This window comes from Schistocerca cancellata, unplaced genomic scaffold (assembly GCF_023864275.1).
Source record: "Schistocerca cancellata isolate TAMUIC-IGC-003103 unplaced genomic scaffold, iqSchCanc2.1 HiC_scaffold_1150, whole genome shotgun sequence".
NCBI lineage: Eukaryota > Metazoa > Arthropoda > Insecta > Orthoptera > Acrididae > Schistocerca > Schistocerca cancellata.
In genome coordinates, this window is record NW_026047149.1 from 3,180,135 (window position 1) to 3,207,546 (window position 27,412).

Below are 27,412 nucleotides of genomic sequence, written 5' to 3' on the forward strand. Positions count from 1 at the left end.
GCGGGCGGTACGTTTAGTATTGCAAAAGGTTTGTCCTATTATGAAGATTTAGCATCTAAATTGTGTACTGCTACTGCTTTAATATACTATCAAAACATATAAATGGCGTACATCTGATCGATCGCTAGGAAAAAAGGAATTACAAGTTCCAAGCGCACAAATTTCCGCTGGTTTGTTTCCTGCATCGGCAATCGAATCGCATACCCTTTGTTGCCAAAGAGTTTTCGTTGTAGTTTGCTTCTTCTTCTGCGAAGTAGTGCTGTGATTTCTTACACATTCCAGCCACGTATCAGCTCAGTATGAAAGTCGCCTCGATGACAATAGAGAAGTAATTTTTTCATTTCAAGGTTCTCGTACGAAGTTTGGTGTCCGCTGCTCGACGTGTCCGAAAAGTCCATACTACTAGGAATCTGTACTACAAATTGGCACACGCCGTATATGTAATGCAATTCTTTGGAAACCGTGTCCCAATTAGGGCAAACGCAGTCACTGAGTCGAAACTACTGTTCAGTATTAGAACCTTTCGCCTGCCTGACTCTACACAGATAGCGTCACAGGCACTCTGAACATTTCAGGGAATGTCGCCTACTACTTTTGTTTCGTTGAGAACGATGTTTCGAAGTAAATATCAAAACTTGCAGAATAAAAGAGCACAGTGTTGTCCTCCCTAATCCACAGACAACACGATAAGAAGTGTTGCGCCCCTCCGATTACGCCGCAGCTAAGAAAAGCCCGCAGCTCACCACCGTAGTCGCATTTCTCTCCGCGTCACACCTCTGTCATTCGTCAGTACGAGATAAACGACCAACCAAAATGACGCGGTGTTTATAAATTGCCGTGAATCCTCCTGAGGGCCGAGAATTCCGTTACAACTGGGAAGGGAGTTGCTCGTAACGGCATTCCTGTGTCGGACGCTGTCCGTGTTCATGCCGAGGTAAACTTAAGTGGCAGTTCAGGATTATTTCATAAAGTTCCATCGCCCCTTTTATTTGGGTACCGTATCACTGCCGCCGTGCTGCCAGGGAACATGCCGATGTCTCCGACTCTTGTTACCCCGCGCAGGGACGTAAATGATTCGACGAGTTGCTCTGGACTACAGCTGCCGTCCAGGTTGTAATTACTGTCGCAAAATCTGATCTGTGCGGCCCCTTTGATGGCAGAATACGTAAAGCCTTTGTATGAAATAAAAAAGTTTGCATCCCTCAGTTTAGCGTTGATAACAGTACTTTAAATATTTTTGCCCAAAACACAAGTGCGAAATATTATACAAAGTTGTTGTTGTGGTCTTCAGTCATGAGACTGGTTTCATGCAGCTCTCCATGCTACCCTATCCTGGGCAAGCTTCTTCACCTCCCAGTACCTACTGCAACCTACGTTCTTCTGAATCTGCTTAGTGTATTCATCTCTTCGTCTCCCTCTACGATTTTTACCCTCGACGCTGCCCTCCAATGCTAAATTTGTGATTGTCCTCATTCCTGAAGATGTACTATCTCGTTCGTCTGCTAGATACGATGCACGTGTTAGTGATGTTTTAAATTTATCTTGTTCCCATCGTGACGACTGGTTAGTCCGAACGTTCTGTTTACGGATACATTTTCTGTAAATTACCTATCATTTCGGACCTAAGTATGTCAGATTTCAATTACGTTCCTGGAGCGCTGAAAATACACATTTAAGACTTTTAGTTCCCATACACAAATTTCTACGTTACATGCTGTCCTTCCGCCCTGCAATCTTCGTCAAATGGTTTCTCCACGCCCTGTATATCGGTGCTGGCTGGCAAACCTCGCTCAAACGGCACTGTACAAGTTATTCGCATCATATGTTCGTTACACGTATGTCACTGAATGACACCCAGCCAGGTTGTCCCCCAATGTTCCGCCACGTCTCAGGAAAGCCAGCACGCGATCCACAAAATCACGAAACGACTACCAGATTCGCATAGTGACACTGTACTGATTGTAAGCACATTCAGAAATTAATCGCAAATGCAGATGATAGTAATGTAGAAGCCGAGTTTATCTTTCCGTCAATTCTCCGTCTACTGCAGACCACAGAGCTCTGTCGCTGCATCGGCGGTCGATTGTTGCTGCTGGCGCCACAGAATGAAGGCAGTTACGTCCAGAGTTACTCCGGAGTAACTGGGCTTCTGTTAAAGCAATGAAAACAAAGAAGTAACGGACGGGGCCACTAGGAATCAAACAGTACGTTTCTGTTAGTTTAATGCGGTGACAATTTTGAAGGATGAGCTTCGTGATGCGATCGAGTTAACAGCAATTACACAAACCCAAGTTTTCTAAAGTTATCGTCCGTGCCAAGTTCCATTTTACACACAACTAAATTACACTATTTCTTATGAACTACACATAACCGAGCCAGTAATTCATGACGAAGTTGACTATTTCTACTACCACTCTCGTATTTTTCTTAGGTAAGGAATGAGCAAAATGCTCACACGAGACAGCAGTCTTGCGTCTGTCATGCAATCATCCAGGAAATAATTCCTCCAGCCAAAGCAATTCTTTTTGCGACACAGGAATGATTTTACAGTTACCTGTGCATGTAATTCATATTGAACTTTATAAACTGAATATTTAGTAAAAGGGCGAACCGAATTACGTACTGCATAGTGTGAATGAATGCTGCAATTTTGGCGGCAACAAAGATCAACGAGCACAAAATACTAAGACTCGGCTACAGATGTCTGCCACCATAGGGCCGTAGTGGCAGCCGAGACGTCCGTCAAGTCTTAATGGCGGCCACAGCGGCTGATGTCCGCTACAGACGTAGCGGCAGCCCACACGGACGTGTGACGTCACATGGCACCCCTGTCTCCCTGGAGCACGCGCCACGTGTTTCGCTGTATCTAATCACTTATGTCTCGTTATCGAGCATATCATCACATTCGAACACCAGTATATTTTGTAGGTATCAATATAATCAATTTAAACGATGTTTATAATACTTTGTTACGACCGGAATGATTATTAACCATTTTATATTCAATTTTTGTCGGGTACTTATTCGTCAGTTCCTGTCTTTCCTCATTCTACGATGATGAGCCCACAAACCAATTAGCTTTGGAAAGAGAACGATTATGTAGATTATTGTGGCTTATATCAGTTAATATCATTTTCTAGTGATGAATACGGTAGGTAGTTTCTGTTGGAACGAACGACGACTTTTGCGGTTCGCTTTCCACGTCTGCAATCGAGTTTTAACCGCTATTTCACAGCAATAAAACGTTATCACCGCATGTTAACAAACCGGTGCTCGAAGCTCACATTACGTATGAGAATGCCGACACGATAATTAAGAAGCGATAAATCTTTATAGTTCGCCCATTATTACTGCGAAATATTGAAGTGCTTTTATCTGCGGACAGAGTGTGTAAAGTAGTACACAATCGTTTGCTTTCGAAAGGTGGAAGTGTTATGCAAGTATGACACCGCAAGTCATTAGTGGAAGTCAGTAGCATTTTTCATTGAAGAATACGACGCGTAATTTCGATTGGACGGAACGATACCTTTTCGAGTTTGTGTGTAGAAGACCTAACTCTAAATGCTGGTTTGTATAGACTACATACAGTTAGGCATGCCCCACCGAGGTAATTTACAGTTTAAAAGTTTACTCGCTTACAACTTGGATAAACGTAAAGTTTGACTGGTGATTGTGCATTTCTTATAAGTTTTTTCCCGTTTTCATTTTCTCCATGAAACCGCCATCATTCGCGAGAATAGAATGTTACGAACTGCCGATATTGTGGAGCGCCAGCAGCAACAATCAGTCGCTGAAGCAGCGACAAAGCTCTGTGGTCCGCATGAGACGGAGAATTAACGGAAAAATAAACCCAACCTTCTACATTTCTACGGTCTGCGATCGCGATTAAATGCGTTCAAAGTCAGTACCGTGTCATTGTGAATCCGACGCTGCTTTTACGATTTTGTGGAACCCGTGCTGGCGTTCCAGTGGCCTGGAGTAACATAGGCGGGCGTCTCTTCTAGAAGTCATTCAGTGACGTATGTGAGAAAAAGCAAACGTGAGCAGTGTTGTTGGAGCGATGTTTTGTCATCCGGCACCGTTACACATGACGTGCTGCCCGCAATCTCAAGAGCTCCGCACTCACTCCTCGATTAAATGAATGTGCTTAAAACGGTAGACAGGACGAGGTGATGCGCCGGTTAGCACACTGGACTCGCACTCGGGAGGACCACGGTTAAAACCCTCATGCGGCCATCCTCGTTTAGGTTTTCCGTATTTCCCTGAATCGCTCTATAATACGTCAGTATTATATAAATGGACAATTGCAATGACGCTGTGCTTATAAATTGCCGCGGAAACAGCTTTGGACCGAAAATTCCGTTACAACTGGGAACGGAGTTGCTCGCGACGGCATTCTTGCGTCAGACGCTGCCCGTGTTCTTGGGAGTTAAGCTTTACTTACCAGGTCAAGATTATTTTGAAAATGTCCATCGCCTTTTTTTCGGCACCGTATCATTATCCTCATGCTGCCAGAGAAGGTGTCGACATGGCCGACGCTGTTTCCCCACGTCGGGACGCAAATGATTCGACAAATTGCTCTGTACAAGAGCATCTGTACAGCTTGAAATTATTTTTGCGAAATCTGATCTTTGCGGCCTCTCTGATACCAGAGGAATGTGAAGCCCCTTTTTTATGTAAAAGAATGTCTGTATTCCTCGATTTTTCGTTGATAACAGTACTCTAAAGATTTTTGCGTAAAACGCTTGGCTAAGTCTTACACTTAGATGAGGCAAGTAGAATACTACGGAAAAAGTTATAACTATGACGCGCTTGGCAGAATTAACTGTTCCCCCTTCGCTTCAGGTGTGTTACACATATTCAGGTCTGGGGAGGGCGTCTCTTGCTGATACACTACGGAGACGTCGCAACATCGACACTCGCGACTCACTCACTACGAACGAACCTGCCCTGCCAAACACGCCACCCCTGTAATCGAGTGACCCTGGCCACACACTCTTATTATTTTTTAAGTCTCCTGCGAGTAATGGCGGTTTTCCGAAATAAACGAAAACGGCAGAGAAATTTATATGCAAGTGTTCGTCATGGAAACCATAGTGAAGTCCTAATTGACGCAGCGACTTAGTTTTTAATATTTACGCACAGCACAACCTCGCGTAGCCCTCCAGTTGCGAGATGCGTGTCCATTCCCACACGTGAATCACACTCCTAGTCGCTGGCAGTTGTACCTTTGTAACGCATTCGAGTTGCTCTGTTTCGGACTCCGCACGTTCGTCGGTGGCTTTCGGTCACAGCTGTCTCCAGCCGATGTTACTCTACATCCCTGAGGAGTCGATTCTGTGAGAAAATCTACCGGAAAACACGTATTGATATCGTCAAAAAATACCATCAAAACGTTCTTATCCAAGCCACTTATGCTCCTTGGATGACACGCGTCGTGCGGAATATGCGTAGCGGTAAGGGGTGGAACGTATTTACTCTCCATGGTTTTGAAGACGTATGATGGCTAGAAAAATTCCTTCGAGTCGAGGCGAAACCTTAAGCAAGTTCATAGGATTAGCAGATTTGTTGTCACCACCCATCGATTGTGAAGCTATAATAAAGAAGTTGACAGCGTCGTCTGTTTCGTATCGATGCGGAATATAATCGCAGTGTGAGAACCTGTCTTACTTCGTGGCAATGTGTCCAGCTGCTGTCTTTGTGTTTCTACAAACTGCATTCGTATCTGGTAACGGATAAGGAAAAAGATCTATCGTCGGCCTTTACACACACAACATGTGGAGTACCGCATTGAGAGTAACAACTAATTTACTGGAAAGGCAATAAAAATAAAAAATGAACTTACATCACCGATATTGTTGTGTCTTGTCGCTGGGCAGCGCCGAACGCGAGAACGAAGGCCACCAAAGGTTTATTTTATTTTACGGCGCCTGATTGCGTTGTACGCCGCTCGTTGGCGCGTGTGAAACTTTGGACACACAACACGTTTCATACCTTAGACCATAGAGATACACTGGTAGACGGCACATGCATCTATCCTTGCCGTGATGAGGTTCGAAACCAGGTGGATACGACAGTTGCAGTATCGAGCAGTGATTTCAACATGTGACCTCCTTGTCGTATTAGTGTCACACGTGTAGCAATTCAGATAAGCTAATTTCCCCGAGACTCGCAGTGCTAATCCGGTATCTATCCCTGTTGCGTTTAGCCAGGTGGAACGACAGCAGACGTTTCACACACTGTCCCGACAACTCTTTATTTCCACAAACGATAGAATTCCTGTTCTTGTTGGACTGTGGCTCATTTAGCTGGCCGCTTCTACAGAAGAACAAATATCGGCCTGGCGGGAAGCATACAGTTTTCTGGCCGTTCTCTCTGGAGTACGTGTGACGTGTGTTGTTATGCTCTAAGAAGTAACATCCGTGATGTGCGTATTATGACCTCTGCTGAATCCAGTACAGACGTCGACACAGCATCGACTTATGAAGCGTGATGTGCCGAATACGTTACTCATGGAGGACCGTAGCATACTGAGTTAGAGATTAACAACCTGTCGTCTCAAAATCATTTCCGATCTGACGACCGACGCGAATTCCTACTATAAACCAATACAAGGGTTTTGAAACAGGTTTGCTGCGTAGCTTGTGGAGTCGTTCGGGTTACAATTCTCCCTTTCCAAAGAGAGGTTTCAAACGTTCCGCAGTGCTCCGTCACTGGGCCAACTCTAACGGCTTTTGTTCCACGTGCGTTGTGACGGTCTGCAATCACTTGCATACCAAGCGGTGCCGATACTTCACTGCCGTCAGCGCAGCCCTGGAAACACAATACGCGGATGTAGACACCTGCTTTAGAAAATTTCCACATATTCTATACCCGTCGCGGCAGGCCTCGTTGCGCGATACACAACCGTGACGTCATAACACGGACACACTCGTCCTGTTCATTACGACCGACTCTGCAGTGCCACACGTGGAGCCCCTGAAATCGACAGAGCTCGGCCTTACAGTCTTCTTACTGAAGATGAAGTGATTAGTATTGCAAAATATTTGTCCCATTATTATGTTTTAGTATTTAAATGATGTACTTCTTTTTCTGTTAAGCTTTAATATACTCTCGAAAACGTATATATGGAGTACATCTAATCGATCGTTAGGAAAACGGGGGTTACAAGTGCCAAACGCACAAATTTCCATCGCTTTATTTTATGCATCGACAGTCGAATCGCACATCCTTTGTTGCCAAAGGCTTTTCGTTGTGGTTTGCTTCATCCTCTGCGATGTAGTGCTGTGATTTCTTACGCATCCCATCACGTATCATATCAGCATGAAAGTTACCTTGATGACAATACAGAAGAGATTTATCAGTACTAGGTGCTTGTACGAACTTTGGTGATCGCTCTCCGACGTGTCCGAAAAGTCCATACTAGGAAACTGTACTACAAATTGGCACGCATTGTCTAGTAGCTAATCTTTGAAAAACTTGTCCCAATTGCGGCAAACAGACTTACTAATCTAAAACTACTGTGTACTAATAAAATGTTTAATTTATCTTTAATACACTCTCTTTACACGCGAAAGCGTCCCACCTACTCAGAATATTTCTGTGAATGACGTATCCTACTTTTGTTTCGTTCTGAATGATACTTAGAAGCAAATATGAGACTTGCAGTTACTGTTTTGGAGTTTATCCACATACGATTCCCGAGGCAATATGTAGCAGCTTTCAGTCTAATCAAGGTGGGTAACAAATGAAGATGCGTTGTCTTCTGGTCTTAAGAATAGCACCCCTTTGTTCCGACAGATTATCCTTAACCGCTCCTCCACGTGGATCACGACGTCACACACGGTTTGCTAGTCTTGCGTCGCAGTTATTCATTGAGACCAGAAAGGGAAAAAAATAGGATTAAATCATTATATATGAGGTCCTCTCATTCATTTCTTTGCACGTTATTCACTTATCGGGTTACGCAATGCTTCATTTCGGAAGTAAGGAGCGTCTCTAGTTAGTTTCGGTAGCAAACTTTTGCCCACAGCTGAAACTCCGTTTCCAAACCACAGCTGCCATGAAATGAGGTCGCCTTTACTAGTGAGGCGATGAATCGATTTCCGAGGTGTGGGTAAATCTTCTGTTTCTCTACTTTCATTGCTTAGGGGAATTCACGGAAAGAGCATAGTGTTGTCTCCCTTAACCAATAGGAAACACGATAAGAAATATTACGGTCTTCCGAGTAAACTACAATTAAGAAAAGCCTTCAATTGATCATCGTAATCGCAATTCTCTCTCGTTCTTCGGTCTGTAGCTCTTCAGCATGAGACAAACGGACAATTAAAATGACGTGGTGTTTATAAATTGCCGCGAAACCTGCTGTGGGCTGAAAATTTCGTTACTACAGGGAACGGAGTTGCTCGCGACGGCATTCTTGCGTCAGACGCTGTCCGTGTTCTCGCCGAGTTAAACTTGTGTAGCGATTCAGGATTATCTTATAAAGGTCCATCGCCCTTTTTTTTTGGGGGGGGGGGGGGACCGTATCATTGTCATCGTGCTGCCAGGGAAGATGTCGATGTCTGCGACGCTGTTTCCCCACGTCGGGGCGTCAATGATTCGACGAATTACTCTGGAGTGCAGCCGCTTTCCAGGCTGAAACTGCAGTTGCGAAATCTGATCTGTGCGGCCTCTCTCATGACAGGATACGGGAAGCCTTCGTCTGAAACAAAGAAGTCTGGATCCCTCGGTTTTGCGTCGATAACAGTACTGTCAATACTTTTGCTTAAAACACAAGTGCGAAATATTATACATAGTTAAGCCGAATATATTCTTCCGTCAGTTCGCCATCTCCTGCGGCCGACAAAGCTTTGCCACTGCCTCAGCGACTGACTGTCGCTGCTGGCGCTCCGAAAGGTCGGCGGTTCGACTCTCTCGCGAGTGATGGCTGTTTTATGACGTGAGTGAAAACGGGAAATTTTTTTTAAATCTACCCTCAGCAGTACGTCGCGTCGCCCGCCATTTGCGAGATGCGTATCCATTCCAACTCGTGAATCACACGCCTGGCCGCTGGCCAGCTGCACCATTTTAAAGCATCCGGACACTGCTGTCTCGCAGTCCGCACATTCATGGCTGGCCTTCTGTTGCAGCTGCCTCCAGCTGATGGTATCCTAAACTTCTGAGGAGGAGGAGGTTGTGTGAGAAAGCCTTCCAGGAAACACGTATAGAAATCGTCAAAAAACACCGTCAAAACATTTTTATCCGGGTCAGTTAATGCACGAGATTCTGTTTTATTATGCTCTCCTGGATCACACGCGTTGCGTTGTAAGAAATGTTACGTATTTACCCTCCAAGGTTATGGAGACTTGTAATGGCTAGAAAGATTCGTCTTGAGTCAAGGCCAAGTCTTAATCACATACGCATTATCAGCGTGTATGCTGTCAACAGACATCGATTGTGAACATGTATAAAAAGTAGTCGACAATATCACCTGTTTTGTGTCGATGCGGAATTTAAACGCAGTGTGTCCATCAGTTGCCTCTCTGTTTCGACAGATTCCATTCGTAACTGGCAACAGATAAAAAAATATCTATCCAGGACCTTCACACACTGCACCTGTGAGGACAAAGAACACGTTCAAGTCAAACAGTAATTCACTGACAAGTCGGTAGAAAATTGAAACAAAAAATGTGTCTCTTCCATATTCTTTTGTCGTGTTTGCTGGGCAGAGCCGGTCGCGAGATCGAAGGCCACAAAAGCTTTATTGACGGTGCGTGAATGCGTTATATGCCGGTCGTCGGCCTGTGTAAAACTTTGGACACAAACCATGTTTCGTAGCTTCGGCCAGTCTCGACATTCTGCCGTAGTGTCCCTCATATGCTTGCGATATATTAAAACATTCTCACAAATTTCTTGACTATCACGTAAAACAAAAGTTATTATTATTTTGATTTCCTCTTATCAAACGTGCTATCAGTCGTGTTTCGACAGTCGACACGGCAAAGTTGTCCCACAAGTCAGTGCGGTTTGTATGTCTACGTACTCTTTCTAAATCATTGCCCACTATGGGACAAGCACATCTACGGGACATCTGTTATGATACAATTATCATCTAGTATTCGAATCTCTGTTTTGTCAGTAATATACATACACTCCTGGAAATTGAAATAAGAACACCGTGAATTCATTGTCCCAGGAAGGGGAAACTTTATTGACACATTCCAGGGGTCAGATACATCACATGATCACACTGACAGAACCACAGGCACATAGACACAGGCAACAGAGCATGCACAATGTCGGCACTAGTACAGTGTATATCCACCATTCGCAGCAATGCAGGCTGCTATTCTCCCATGGAGACGATCGTAGAGATGCTGGATGTAGTCCTGTGGAACGGCTTGCCATGCCATTTCCACCTGGCGCCTCAGTTGGACCAGCGTTCGTGCTGGACGTGCAGACCGCGTGAGACGACGCTTCATCCAGTCCCAAACATGCTCAATGGGGGACAGATCCGGAGATCTTGCTGGCCAGGGTAGTTGACTTACACCTTCTAGAGCACGTTGGGTGGCACGGGATACATGCGGACGTGCATTGTCCTGTTGGAACAGTAAGTTCCCTTGCCGGTCTAGGAATGGTAGAACGATGGGTTCGATGACGGTTTGGATGTACCGTGCACTATTCAGTGTCCCCTCGACGATCACCAGTGGTGTACGGCCAGTGTAGGAGATCGCTCCCCACACCATGATGCCGGGTGTTGGCCCTGTGTGCCTCGGTCGTATGCAGTCCTGATTGTGGCGCTCACCTGCACGGCGCCAATCACGCATACGACCATCATTGGCACCAAGGCAGAAGCGACTCTCATCGCTGAAGACGACACGTCTCCATTCGTCCCTCCATTCACGCCTGTCGCGACACCACTGGAGGCGGGCTGCACGATGTTGGGGCGTGAGCGGAAGACGGCCTAACGGTGTGCGGGACCGTAGCCCAGCTTCATGGAGACGGTTGCGAATGGTCCTCGCCGATACCCCAGGAGTAACAGTGTCCCTAATTTGCTGGGAAGTGGCGGTGCGGTCCCCTACGGCACTGCGTAGGATCCTACGGTCTTGGCGTGCGTCCGTGCGTCGCTGCGGTCCGGTCCCAGGTCGACGGGCACGTGCACCTTCCGCCGACCACTGGCGACAACATCGATGTACTGTGGAGACCTCACGCCCCACGTGTTGAGCAATTCGGCGGTACGTCCACCCGGCCTCCCGCATGCCCACTATACGCCCTCGCTCAAAGTCCGTCAACTGCACATACGGTTCACGTCCACGCTGTCGCGGCATGCTACCAGTGTTAAAGACTGCGATGGAGCTCCGTATGCCACGGCAAACTGGCTGACACTGACGGCGGCGGTGCACAAATGCTGCGCAGCTAGCGCCATTCGACGGCCAACACCGCGGTTCCTGGTGTGTCCGCTGTGCCGTGCGTGTGATCATTGCTTGTACAGCACTCTCGCAGTGTCCGGAGAAAGTATGGTGGGTCTGACACACCGGTGTCAATGTGTTCTTTTTTCCATTTCCAGGAGTGTATTTAGGGAGGTGCACGCGATCTTCAAATCGTTTCTGTGACAGTAAAATAGCAGGTCTGTTAACACAGTCCACACAGGGCCGTCTTTGCAAATCGATCTGCCAATAGCAGTTCAGTCTCACAGGGAAAAACTGCGATGTCGATGCTGGAAATGTCCTTACAACCACAGCCAACCTCTCGCTTAGTGGCAAAGGCTCCGGCACACAACAGTGACTTGTGACAAAAACATCCCCTTACCCCGTGTACGGCGGTGTGAATGTGTCTTTACTCGACCAGAAGTCTTCCTGCCTTCCCTAAACGCTCAATCTCTTCAGATGCAAAACGCTTCCACCTGCGCCCGCCCCGCATTTCTTTCGACAACGAGCGTGATCTTGGCCGGTTAATAAAGCAGCCACGAACGCTTTGATGGGCCTGGATAAGCCTTCCGGACATCCTTTCACGCGTGATCTGCTCCTCACACTCCTCCATCTTATATTTTCACTGGCTTCCCTAAGGAATTCGTACTCTACAGTACTTGTCGACTTCCTCCTTTCACAATACGGAAACACCGCCAAGTTCGTTCCATCCTCGACAGTTGCTCAGCAGAGACCCTGGGTGTAAAACGTATGAAGCTTGCAACGTACCGCAGACGTTCGTTCCGGCTAGTGGAATCGATTAAGCTTTAACATGTAAACGTGACTACAGAAAATTGGTTTCCGAAATTTTGGTCATCTTAATGTTGTGTCCCGCGTAGTCGCCGTCTCTTTCGCGCCCTTCATTTTTACTGCTCAATACAAATATGGAAACTCGCATCAAGTACCAGATTCTCTTAGCCCACCTTGATGGAGGACTAGAAGCAATATTCACCACATTTCTTCTTCTTCTTCTTTCGATTTCGGCCATCTTTGGACCACGTTCAACAATTCACTTGCCCGGCTTTTTGATCTTTTTTTCTCTCTTCCCAATATTTCCTCATCATTTTCGAGTGGTTCCTCCTCCGCTCTTTCGACCATTTCCTGTTATTATTCTTTAGTTTCGTTTCTTCTGGAAAACACTTAATTTCGTTCACTATTTGTCTAAACTTTTCCCTGTCCCTGATTGACTCACGGGTGACATTAAAATAGGCCAAATCCTTTTTCACCATCTGTATCCATTTATTGTTGGTTTTTTCGTTCCTGTTACTATGTTCAAACACTTTTCTTGTTAGTCTGTTTCCATCCATCCTCGACAGGTGACCATAAAACGTTAGTCTGCGTTTACGCATTGCCTCACTCACTTTCTCAATAGTTTTGTATATTTCCTTATTACTCTTTAGCTTGTACTCTTCTCCAATCTTTCTCGGTCCTAATATTTTTCTCAAAATTTTCCTTTCTTTCTTTTCCATGTTTTCTATTTCCCCCTTTTTGTTAAGAGTTAGGCACTCCGATGCATACAGGCATTCTGGTCTAATGACAGTTTTATAGTGTCTTAATTTAGCTTGAATCGAAATGTTTTTTTTGTTATATATGTCTTTGGTTTTTTGAAAAGCAAATTCCATTTTCCTTGCTCTCGCCTGGTTTGCACTCTTGTCTAAACCATTCACTTGAATTATTTCACCTAAATACTTAAATTTTTCTACTCTCTTAATATTGCCGTATTTAGTAATAAGATTTTTCCTGTTATTTCTATGATTAGACATATACACGGTTTTTTCAAATGAAATCTGCAGTCCAGCTCTGGCCGAAACTTCTTGTAGTTTCTCCAAGTAGTTCTGAGCTATTTCTTCGTTTTCTGTAATTATTGCCAGATCGTCTGCAAAAGCTAAACAGCCCACTTCTATTTTTTCTTTTTTTGTTCCAATTCTGATGTCATTCTTGGTGCCTTTGAGTTCTTCTTTCCATATTCTCAATATCTTTTCCAGTACGCAGTTGAAGAGGATTGGGGATAAACCATCACCTTGTCTAACACCTGTTTTAATTTCGAACTTCCTTGAAATTTCACCCATAAATTTAACTTTGGCCTTACTGTTTGTTAGCGTCTGTTTGATAATTTGAATTGTTTTCTTATCGACCCCAAATTCTTCCAATACTTTCAGTAATGTTTCTCTATCTACCGAGTCGTATGCTTTTTTGAAATCTACAAATACTATTGCAAATCTCTGGCCTCTTGAGATTCTGTAACGAATTAGTGTTTTCAGGTTAAATATTTGTTCAACACAGGATCTACCTTGTCTAAAACCTGCTTGATATTCACCTATTTTTTTATCCAGAACTGGCTCCACGATTTGAAGTAATTTCCTTGACAAAATTTTGTATCCTACTGGTAGTAGCGAGATCCCTCTATAATTATTAACATTCATCTTATCCCCCTTTTTGTGTAGTGGGTGTATCAGGGCACACTGCCAGTCTTCAGGAATTCTTTCTTCGTCCCAGATCTTCTTAAACATATGTTCCAAAACTTGTGGGAGGTTGGTATCCATTATTTTTAGGATTTCTGGTACTATGGAGTCTTCACCTGGGGCTTTATTGTTTTTTAAACTGTGTATTATGTGTTTTATTTCTTCAGCGTCTAATACTCGGTATTAGTATTTCGGTGGTTTTCAAAACTCATTTTATCTTTGGGTGGTTCACAATTTAGTAGATTCTCGAAATATTTTGCTAATATTTCACAATTAGTCTTGTTTGTCAAACCTAGCTTGTTCTCTTCATCTTTAAAACATAAATTTGGGGATTTCACCACATTTCAGTATACTCAAAACAGTTAATAAGTAGAATACTGTTTGCCTCTGGTCAGGAGAAGAAATAAGGGCTACTTGGTACGCGCTTCAGCCCGGAACCGCGTTGCTGCTACGGTTGTAAGTAGGCTGTTTAGATTTTTATATGGGTAATGCCACGTAGCGCTCTGTATGAAAATCACTGGCTGTGCTGTGTGCAGTCTGTGACTAGTTTGCATTGTTGTCTGCCATTGTAGAGGGGCAGCTGGCTGTGAACAGCGCATAGCGTTGCGCAGTTGGAGGTGAGCCGCCAGCAGTGGTGGATGTGGGGAGAGAGATGGCGGAGTTTTGATAATCTGTAAGACTGAATGTCAATTATGAATATTAAGGTAAATACAGTGTTTGTTCTCTATTAAAATCTTTCATTTGCTAACTATCCCTATCAGTAGTTAGTGCCTTCAGTAGTTTGAATCTTTTATTTAGCTGGCAGTAGTGGCGCTCGCCGTATTGCAGTAGTTCGAGTAACGGAGATTTTTGTGAGGTAAGTGATTTGTGAAAAGTATAGTTTAATGTTTGTCAGGGCCATTCTTTTGCAGGGATTTTTGATAGTCAGATTGCGTTGCGCTAAAATTATTGTGTGCCAGGTTAAGCACAGTCATGTACAATTGTTCTAAGTGGACGTTTCAGTCAGTATAAATGGTTCTAAGGGGACGTTTCATATGTCGACCCTTAGCCTAGGATACCTCACTGGAATCTTCTGATTTTTTTCTTGTAGTTTGTGTATTTAGTGTAGCTTTTGTTTATTGCTAGCGCGTAATTGTAGAGAGAATCTCCTTTGTAGTTGCAGTCTTTCATTGTTGTACAGTAAAACAGTTGTGGCATGCATGTAGCTTTGCGCCAAGTATTTCGCTGCTGCAATTAACTAGATATTATTTTCAGTGCTATGTTAATGTGTTCTCTTGTTTTTGCTATTCAAGTTGTGCTTTTCTGTGTTGTCGTGTGAAATATTGTGACAATAATGGCGTGTGAAAAACGTAACACTAGGCTCCAAACTAAACTGAGAAATAATAGTGACGACGAGCGTAGCTTATCAGCACCACTGGGTAGTGAATTAACTAATATTCAAAGTAGTAATTTGGTAACTGTGCATAGGGAAATGGAGCGGGCGTCAGACAATGGCGTAGGCAGTGAAACAGGTAGTGAACAGGGAAGCATTATCGATCGATCGGTTGGCAACAGCTCGCATCAGGAATCCGAAATGACAGAACACAATACTGCAAATACTGTAGATTCAGGTTTTGCGTCCTCACCGTTTTCTCAAATGAGTCAAGACACATTTTCCGCTTGTCAAAATGTGAATGTTGCCGGTGCAAATTCACTGCCGAAAAACACTGAGGAACATGTTTCAGACACCAATGCATTGTTATTACAATTAATACAACAAATGGGACAAACACAGCAAAAGCTTCAAAAGTTAGACACAATGGAACAAAATCAGAGACAAACACAGCAAAAGCTGCAAAAGTTAGACACAATGGAACAAAATCTTCGGAAGTTAGACACCACACTTGAACAAACACGTGAAGATTTAACTACTGAGTTACATAACATTGAATCGAAATGTCAAAAGGTCTGTAATGACGTAAAAACACAAATTTGTGAGCATTTTCAGCCTATTTTTTCGCGGCATGAAAATGCATTACAGAATCACGAAGCAGCCATAAAAGAACTGCAAACTATTGTTCATGAAAATCATGAGACCTTGCAAGCTAAAATGGACTCAGTTGCATCTACCGATTCGGTTACGCAACTTGCAAAAACTCAGGAAAACTTAAAGGACACAGTAGAAAGACACATGGGGGAAATTAGTTCATTATCAGAGAAAGTAGTTGAACTTTCGGATCAGTTAAATAATTTATCTACGAAGGTAGATGATAATCTGAATGACACAAAACCAGTAGTCTTTAATGACACAGAAGAGTGCGAACAAATTAGGAAATTCAAACAAAATCAGAATCAAATTAATACGCAACACCAAAGAGAAATCCGGGAAGTACAAGATCAGCTGACACAGGTAATACAAGAATTGCGTATTTCAGAGGACACTCGCGCCCCAATAAGGGAAGAGGGACATAGAAATACGGAACAGCCACAAAATAATAACACAGGGCATTTCGGTAATTATGAAAGGAATTGGCAAGGTACACCGAATTTTGAGATGGAACCGCCGACACGACGTAACAATGACCGATATGCTACTCGCCGACACGATGACTTTGACTATAAGCTGTTCATTACTACACGTAAATTCAAAACATTCAAGAATTCTGCCAACGACATTCATCCACAAGCGTGGCTCCATCAATTCTCTCATTGTTTCCCTCCCAACTGGTCATTAGAACACAGATTAGAATTTATGTGTGGCTATTTGGAGAATGAACCAGCTGTAAGAATGCGATCGGTCATTCACGATTGTCACAGTGAAGGAGATTTTTATCATGCCTTCCTCTCAGCATATTGGTCTCAAGCTACACAAGACCGCGTAAAACATAGCATCATGATGATGAAACACTTTGAACAATCTGAATTTTCCAGTCTTGTCAAATATTTTGAAGACATGTTGCACAAGAATCAGTACCTGTCAAACCCATACAGCCCCTCAGAACTCATCCGTATTTGCTTAATCAAACTGCCTGAACATTTACCACATATTATTTTAGCAGGACGTTGCAAAGACGAGATTGAAGCTTTTCAGGGACTGTTACAAGAACTGGAAATTGACACTGACAATCGCGGAACGCGAAAACAGGAGTACAACAGTTACAGGTCACATCTGTCACAATTCCGCGATGACAGAAATAATACACGACAAGGCTATTCTTATAACGTAAGTCGTGACCAAAACAGACACCACCCATATGATAACAACTGGCAGAGTAATAGTTACAGGGAAAGATCACCTTTCCGCGGTAATGACTATCACAGAGACAATCAGAGAAACAGACAATATGGGAACCAAAACAATTATTATCAAGGGAGACAGAATAACTTTAGACGCAACGGTCCAGCACGCAGTTACGACTCAGGCAGAAATTCTCCACCACGTGACAGACAAGAAAGAAACTATGTAAACTACCGACATGACGACAGGCGATATGATCGTAACGACAGACCTGAACTGCATCAGAACTGGCGAGTTTTAAACAGAGCTGGGCCCTCTGGGCAAGGCGAATTTGTGGAAGTTAGGCCTCCTAATCCCAGTAACGGCGCGCGCCAACAAAGAAACAGACAATGACTTGCACCGCAGGCTGCCGCGTGCGCCGGCTGGCTCCGAGAAAAATAACATTGACGCTAACCTTGAGCAAAATTCCAGTATTCTTTACCGACGTATACCACATGTTAATTGCGTTAAAGTTGAAACTCTGCGTACTGAGAAGAGCAAAGGGTAAAAGATTACACCACATTTCTCATGTAATACCATTTATTGACAGATGATCTGCTTTTTAACTTAGTCTTTGCAATTTTCACTTCACGCTGCTTGTACGGTTTGTCGCACTGAGAGGCTGTTAACATGCAACTATGTTTTAAAGCTAACTAACCATCCAGTCAAGAACATAGGTAACTTAGACAAGTAATTGCGAATGCATTTTTATTGCGAACAGACGACACAGTGTTGTTATTTATACATTCCTCCTTGTTAGTTGCATGATTACATAACGAATATACAGCTTACATACTTAGAACATATACCAGCACTGCTAATGAAATTTTCATGCAACATTTTGGTTTGCTTACGAGTGGATTCTGGATTTGAGGTGCTTTCTGTGAAATGCCAGATGACACAGTGGTTGGTTTGTGTGACAGCTACACGATTATATCACGACGTTACTAATGAGTGACAATTTACAATGTTGCTTTTGCGGTGTATCTGTTTGATATCTGCACAGTTTTTCTGTATTATTCTGGAACGTAAAACATGTTTTAGTAGTAACTTTTATGGTATAGCTACAAGGAGACAACCTTTTCTGTAGCACAACAATACGTTACAGCACAGTACTTTCTTCATCACGGCAATAAGCGTAATAAGTATGATATCTATACGCAAAGCATTTCACTTTTGTGTATCATGAGGTAAGTACATTGACTTCTGCAGAACTTAGCTTTCGGAGGACAATAACTACGACACTTCCCAGAGATTATCTTACAGCAAGACGCAGATTTAGCGCTACTGGACACGTATTTGAGTGATTAATTTTGTACTTAAAACATTTATTTTTAAAGATTTTTGAATTACAAAGAAAGTTTTCCGTGATAAATTTCATTCCATTGCTGTAATCTGTAACACCTGAGGGTATAATTACAATAAACCTCAGGGGGGTACACGCCTACTTTGTGTACCATGTGTTTGGCAAGCACAAGGAGCCCTAGCTAATATGGTATTTGCTTATACAACTTTACACATCGGTACCATATTTCTCTAACACATAAATTACACACCTATCTGATCATTTAACAGAGAAACAAACATCCTTTTACTACGTCAGTGACACATGTTTACGCAATTACAGAGTTGGATTACTTCACACTTAAGAAATTGTACTTTGTCTATACTTTGTGAACTGTTCATATTTTTTCGGAACCATTGTGATACTATGAGAGCTTTGAATGATGTATTTGGTAAAGGAGCATGATTTTAAAGTACATTTGAGGCAGATGACACTTTTGACATGAGCAGAGAATTTTCTTTAGGTTTTGAAACAATTGCAGAAAGCTACGACGTTTTTGAGATTTGACTGAGGTGTTATGATGTTATTATTACGACGACGATGTGTATTATGCTGCTGATGTATGTTTATGATCAATAAGCTAGTGCTGTATGAGTTATTTGATTGTGCCACGTGTGTTACGATGAAATGTTGAAGAGGTATTGACGAATAAGGTAAGGAATAATGAGTGATGTTTAGGGACTCTTGACTTGTGAAAAAGGATGTTGGAAACCAAGAATCGTACTTTAAGAATTATGAAATGTGTGTGTGGATGCGTGAATGTATCACAATGCCGGCGAAACTTTTTTGGACACTGTTATATTCATAGGATTTTGTTTCTGCACATTTGCAACGTGAATTCTCGACCTGTGAAATTTTTATATCAGACTGTCACTGTAGCGGAAAAATGTCGTAAATATTTCCATAAGAAAGTTAAGTGACCACCTGCACGTGCGTCGTCGGCACACAGCTGTGTCAAACACCTGGAGAACAAGCCATTAGGGTGTGCCTTTCATCGCTAATGCGACACGCTCGTTACTTGAAAACATATGATTTTTGTAATGCGTTGTGGGCACACAGCTGTGTGAAACACCTAGAGAACAAGCCATTAGGGTGTGCCTTTCATCGCTAATGTGACACCCTCGTTACTTGAAAACATATGATTACTCGCACTTTGTGCTAATTACTGAAATGCTTATGAATTGATGGGAAATATTCGTACATCTGCACACCTGATTATGACAAGTGTCTTTCTCCGAGAGTTGAGTGCTACTGACTTACGAAATGCCACATGACTATTGAATGATATTTTTATGCTTTGCTTTTCATAGTTGCTTATTTCATTTAATATCTGGTTTCCAGCTGTGTTGCAGCATTGCTTTCATAAAATAAAATGCATTTGCTAATGTGAGCACTTTCTGTCAACAGATCTATTAAATAATTATTTTATGATCCACATTCTTTAAAAAAAAAAGGAGCACTTGGAAAGGAAAGAACAATAAGAAGAAACTAGTAACAGTAACACATAATTTTCTTTTCAAGTACATGGTAATATTTTTTTACAATCAGTTGTTATGGTGCACCACTTTAATTACATAGACATTAAGATGACCACTTTAATTACATAGACATTAAGATGTGAATATACATTTCCCTTGTCTGCATTATCGTCTTTAGTGTAATATTTTTTCTGCTTGCGCTATGTAATGTTTAGGTATAAGTTGCTCCTGTTTGCCAGGCATAGTGTTATTGAATTTGACTTTTGCTAATTTCTTAATGCTGCTTGCTTCGCAAATCTGCGTTTTTTTTCACTGCTGTTTATATTAACTGTGTTTTGTGATGCTGCATTGCCTCGTCCCTTGGTATATATATCTGAGCTCAGTAGATTTAAGTTAGCTTAAGAGGGGGTAGACTATATAAGAAACTGACTATGGAGAATAGGTAAAGAATGCATTGCGAAGAGAGATTTGGGCCCCAATGAGTATTGTACAATCAGAAATAATTATTTTGAAAGAAATATGAATAGAATACAGGAACGAGGTATAGGTAGGATTTTCTTGGAAATAAATGATGAGGTAAGCAATGTGTGAACATATAAATACAGAAAGCATGCATAGATAGAATTTTTTTGGTGGAAACAAAGGATGAAATACGAGGAAAGATATAGGGAATGAAGTTTTGGGGTGGACTGCAGTACCAAATGCTACACTGAAAACAAACCCTGTCCTTTCCTTTTGTGTTATTCCGCTATATGTTTGTGTGCCCTTGTGTATTTGTGTTTTTCCTGTCTTTATGTGTTTAGCTGATGAGAGCTATGTTGTAGACTTTTTCTAATAATATGTTATTTACGTTGTAAAGATGCTTAGACATTATTTATTCTGTTTTGTTTTAATGCTCATGTGTGAAGTTGACGTTTCAAAAGTGATTCTGATCTTTTATTTTTGTACTCATGTCATCATTCCTGTAACACTGATGTATCTGTTTATTTCTATTCTTTTGTAAAGCCTGTACTACAAATGTTGTCTGTATTGTTATGTTTTTAATGATGTATTTTGTACCTTTGCTATTATATTCTTATGTTATAAAATTGTAATTGTCACCAGTTCATGGTATTATTAACTTGTAAGCATTCATTTCACTGCACACATTTCTGTTGGTCGTAGTATATGGACAATATGTGAGAAGTAGGGACTGTTAGTGTTTCCACGTGTGTTACAAATTCAGCAAGGGACTGGATAACAGCATTGCTGGTTCTAAGGACAATTCCAAAAACTTTGTGAGTGCACAAGTGGTGGTTATGGACTTGCTATCTTCTCTGCAAGACTCTTCGATGGTGATTGTGCACCTGCACAGTCGCAACAGATGGCTGCTGGCCATCTCTACAAGGACTGCAGTGGGTCTGCATCTCTGATGACCCACCAATACCATTATCTCTACAAGGACTACAGTGGGTCTGCATCTCTGATGACCCACCAATACCATTATCTCTACAAGGACTACAGTGGGTCTGCATCTCTGATGACCCACCAATACCATTATTTCTACAAGGACTGCAGTGGGTCTGCATCTCTGATGACTCACCAATACCATTATCTCTACAAGGACTACAGTGGGTCTGCATCTCTGATGACTCACCAATACCATTATTTCTACAAGGACTGCAGTGGGTCTGCATCTCTGGTGGCCCACCAATACTCTCTACCAGGACTGCAGTTGGTCTGCTCTGTGATGACCTACCTACCAATATTCGTCAGAACTTCGAATGACTCAGCTGTGGGTTTTGCTCCATTGTGGCCCATTACCTGTCAGCATGTCAAGAGTCAGCACTGTCTTTCCGTTGGAAGGACACCACTACTTCTTCAAGACTGCATGGAAATCCACTACTTCTGTGTGCAATTTTTTAACTAATGAGACTTTGTGAAAAAAAAACTGTAATTACTATTATGATGAATGATCAGGACTGTCTCTATGGACTGTGAGAAAGTTTTAGCTTCTGACCAACATTGTATCAATAATTGTGTGCATTTGATTTCGATGTTCTTGTAATTGTAAAAAAAAAAAAAAAAAAATTTAACAAATATGTATTGGCCACTGCCCAAAAATATTATGTAAAATTTTTTGTGGGGAGCATGGGGGCTATGTAAGTAGGCTGTTTAGATTTTTATATGGGTAATGCCACGTAGCGCTCTGTATGAAAATCACTGGCTGTGCTGTGTGCAGTCTGTGACTAGTTTGCATTGTTGTCTGCCATTGTAGAGGGGCAGCTGGCTGTGAACAGCGCATAGCGTTGCGCAGTTGGAGGTGAGCCGCCAGCAGTGGTGGATGTGGGGAGAGAGATGGCGGAGTTTTGATAATCTGTAAGACTGAATGTCAATTATGAATATTAAGGTAAATACAGTGTTTGTTCTCTATTAAAATCTTTCATTTGCTAACTATCCCTATCAGTAGTTAGTGCCTTCAGTAGTTTGAATCTTTTATTTAGCTGGCAGTAGTGGCGCTCGCCGTATTGCAGTAGTTCGAGTAACGGAGATTTTTGTGAGGTAAGTGATTTGTGAAAAGTATAGTTTAATGTTTGTCAGGGCCATTCTTTTGCAGGGATTTTTGATAGTCAGATTGCGTTGCGCTAAAATTATTGTGTGCCAGGTTAAGCACAGTCATGTACAATGGTTCTAAGTGGACGTTTCACATGTATAAGTTGCTAAAAGGGGACCTTTCACGGTCGCTGGTTCGAATCCTGCCTCGAGCATGGATTTGTGTGATGTGCTTAGGTTAGTTAGGTTTAAGTAGTTCTAAGTCTAGGGGACTGATGACCTCAGATGTTAAGTCCCATATGCTTAGAGCCATGTGAACCATTTTGAGCTACTTGGTTCCCTGGAGTATCGTCCTTGTGTCGCAGATATATTTCGAATTAACACTGTATTCATCAGTCTCTGGAACCTCACTTCCACATCAATTTGCAGTAGGATTTTGGATCATATACTGTACTCGAACACTATGAGTCACCTTGAAGAAAATGACTTATTGATGCATAACCAACACGGATTCAGAAAATATCGTTCTTGTGCAACACAGTACGCTCTTTATTCCCACGAAGTAATGAGTGCTGTCGACAAGGAATCTCAGATCGATTCCATATTCCTAGATTTCCAGAAGGCTTTTGATACCGTTCCTCACAAGCGAGTATTAATCAAATTGCGTGCGTATGCACTATCGTCTCAGTTATGTGACTGGATTCGTGATTTACTCTCAGAGAGGTCACAGTTCGTAGTGATAGACGGTAAATCATGAACAGAAGTGATATCTGACGTTCCGCAAGATAGGTCATAGGCCCTGTGCCGTTCCTGATTTAGATAAATGATGTAGGTGACAATCTGAGCAGGCCCCTTAGATTGTTTGCACATGACGCTGTAATTTACCGTCTAGTAAAATAATCAGATGATCAATTCCAATTACAAAATGACCTAGAGAGAATTTCTGTATGGTGCGAAAAGTGGCAATTGGCACTAAACAAAGAAAAGTGAGAGGTCATCCACATGGGTGCTGAAAGAAATCCTATAAATTTTGTGTATACGATAAATCGCACAAATCTAAGGGCTGTCAAGTCGACTAAATACCTAGGAATTACGATTACGAGTAACTTAAATTGGAAAGATCACATAAATGATATTGTGGGGAAGGCGAAACAAAGACTGCGCTATGTTGGCAGAAGATGCGACAAACCCACTAAAGAGGCAGCCTACATTACCGTTGTCCGTCCTCTGCTGGAATATTGCTGCACGGTATGGGATCCTTACCAGGTAGGATTGACGGAGGACATCCAAAAAGTGCAAAGGAGGGCAGCTCGTTTCGTGTTATCGCGCAATAGGGGTGAGAGTGTGACTGATACGATACGCGAGTTGGACCGGCAGCCACTGAAACGAAGGCAGTTTTCTTTGTGGCGAGATCTATTTACGAAATTTCAGTCACCAACTTTCTCTTCCGAATGCGTAAATATTTTGTTGACACCCACCTACGTAGGGAGAAATGTTCATCGTAATAAAATAAGAGAAATCAGAGATCGAACGGAAAGATTTAGGTGTTCCTTTATCCCAAGCGCCATTCGAGAGTGGAATGGTAGAGAAGTAGTATGAAAATGGTTCGATGAACCCTCTGCCAGGCACTTAAGTGTGAATTGCAGAATAATCATGTCGGTGCAGATGTAGATAGACGCTATAAATTTATTTCGTCTTCATTCACGATGATAAATGCAATGTGGTCGACCCATTTAAATGTGTTGTTTAATTTTGATCGCTTCGGCAACTGACCAACGGTGCACGCTCTCAGTAACGCCGATTCTGTGGGGTCTCGTACGTTGCCTCATAACAGCGTGTCAGACACTCTTTACTGGAGGACTCACTCTTTGTAATCAAGGAACGTATGTCACGTCTACTTCCCTAGCGCTTCGATAAACATGTCACATTTCCTTTTAAGTAGTTACTGTCTACTGAATTGTAAAGTTACAAATCTCTACCAACGAATTCCGCCATTTTGCCGTTGTTGGCACTTTCTACCAAAGATAAAGTGTACTGGACTCTTGAGAATTCGAACAACATTTGTAACGCACCATCTGGCATATACAGGGCGGGGAAAAATAATTTGGACAAAAGTGTGGGTCACAAAGACAGTATCAAATGAAGGAATCTGAGTACAAAAAATGCAGGTCGCTGTTAAATATTTAAGGCGCTATGCCAGCATGAAAACGGTGATCAGTTACAACATTTTCTGTACATACTCATGTTAATTAAGTGGTGGCTCATTTTTCACTCATTTTGACCTTTTAAGATATATCCAAACAAGGGCGTACCCAGGATCTGATCTACATCTACATCTACATTTATACTCTGCAAGCCACTCAACGGTGTGTGGCGGAGGGCACTTTACGTGCCACTGTCATTACCTCCCTTTCCTGTTCCAGTCGCGTATGGTTCGCGGGAAGAACGACCGTCTGAAAGCCTCCGTGCGCGCTCTAATCTCTCTAATTTTACATTCGTGATCTCCTCTGGAGGTATAAGTAGGGGGAAGCAATATACTCGATACCTCATCCAGAAACGCACCCTCTCGAAACCTGGCGAGCAAGCTACACCGCGATGCAGAGCGCCTCTCTTGCAGAGTCTGCCACTTGAGTTTATTAAACATCTCCGTAACGCTATCACGGTTACCAAATAACCCTGCGACGAAACGCGCCGCTCTTCTTTGGATCTTCTCTATCTCCTCCGTCAACCCGATCTGGTACGGATCCCACACTGATGAGCAATACTCAAGTACAGGTCGAACGAGTGTTTTGTAAGCCACCTCCTTTGTTGATGGACTACATTTCCTAAGCACTCTCCCAATGAATCTCAACCTGGTATCCGCCTTACCAACAATTAATTTTATATGATCATTCCACTTCAAATCGTTCCGCACGCATACTCCCAGATATTTTACACAAGTAACTGCTACCAGTGTTTGTTCCGCTATCATATAATCATACAATAAAGGATCCTTCTTTCTATGTATTCGCAATACATCACATTTGTCTATGTTAAGGGACAGTTGCCACTCCCTGCACCAAGTGCCTATCCGCTGCAGATCTTCCTGCATTTCGCTACAATTTTCTGATGCTGCAACTTCTCTGTATACAGCAGCTTCATCCGCGAAAAGCCGCATGGAACTTCCGACACTATCTACTAGGTCATTTATATATATTGTGAAAAGCAATGGTCCCATAACACTCCCCTGTGGCACGCCAGAGGTTACTTTAACGTCTGTAGACGTCTCTCCATTGATAACAACATGTTGTGTTCTGTTTGCTAAAAACTCTTCAATCCAGCCACACAGCTGATCTGATATTCCATAGGCTTTTACTTTGTTTATCAGGCGACAGTGCGGAACTGTATCGAACGCCTTCCGGAAGTCAAGAAAAATAGCATCTACCTGGGAGCCTGTATCTAATATTTTCTGGGTCTCGTGAACAAATAACGCGAGTTGGGTCTCACACGATCGCTGTTTCCGGAATCCATGTTGATTCCTACATAGTAGATTCTGGGTTTCCAAAAACGACATGATACTCGAGCAAAAAACATGTTCTAAAATTCTACAACAGATCGACGTCAGAGATATAGGTCTATAGTTTTGCGCATCTGCTCGACGATGCTTCTTGAAGACTGGGACTACCTGTGCTCTTTTCCAATCATTTGGAACCCTCCGTTGCTCTAGAGACTTGCGGTACACGGCTGTTAGAAGGGGGGCAAGTTCTTTCGCGTACTCTGTGTAGAATCGAATTGGTATCCCGTCAGGTCCAGTGGACTTTCCTCTGTTGAGTGATTCCAGTTGATTTTCTATTCCTTGGACACTTATTTCGATGTCAGCCATTTTTTTGTTTGTGCGAGGATTCAGAGAAGGAACTGCAGTGCGGTCTTCCTCTGTGAAACAGCTTTGGAAAAAGGTGTTTAGTATTTCAGCTTTACGCGTGTCATCCTCTGTTTCAATGCCATCATCATCCCGGAGTGTCTGGATATGCTGTTTCGAGCCACTTACTGATTTAACGTAAGACCAGAAAACTTCCTAGGATTTTCTGTCAAGTCGGTACATAGAATTTTACTTTCGAGGGGAATTTTACTAGGGGGGGGGGGGGGGGATGCAGGTCATACCAGTCTCAGGAAACAAGGACTCGAGACAACATACAGCACTTCTTATTAAATAAAACAGTAAACCAGTGAAAAACTGCGAATATCTTCTAGGGGGCAGCTGCCCCCAGCCCCTGCCCGTCGCTGGATACGCCCATGTATCCAAACAAGAAGCATGGACATCTGATGGTCCTCATTTGCGACGAAGTACTATTTGGTTCGTCAGCCAAATACGATACAGGTGTTAGTGAGGGTTTAAATTTATCTTGTTCTTATCATGACGCTTAGTTAGTCCAAACATTCTGTTCACCTATACATTTTCTGTAAATTACCTATCATTTCGAACAATGACCTCCGTATGTCAGATTTCAGTTGCGTTTCTGTAGCGCTGAAAATACGCATTTACGACTCTTAGTTGCCATACACACATTCCTCTGTTTCGTGCTGTCCTTCCGCCCTGCATTTTTGGTCAAATTATTTCTCCACACCCTGTACAACGGTGCTGGATGGCAAACCTCCCTCGAACAGGACTGTTTAAATTATTTACTTCATTTGTTCGTCACACATACGTCACTGAATGACACCCAGCCAGGTTGTCCACCTGTATCCCGCCACGTCTCCGGAAAGCCAGCACACCATCCACAAAATCAGGAAACCAGCACCAGATTCGCGTAGTGACACTGTACTGATCGTAAGCACATTCAGACATTCATCGCAAATGCAGATCGTAGTAATGTAGAAGCCGAGTTTATCTTTTCCGTTTGTTGTCCGTCTCC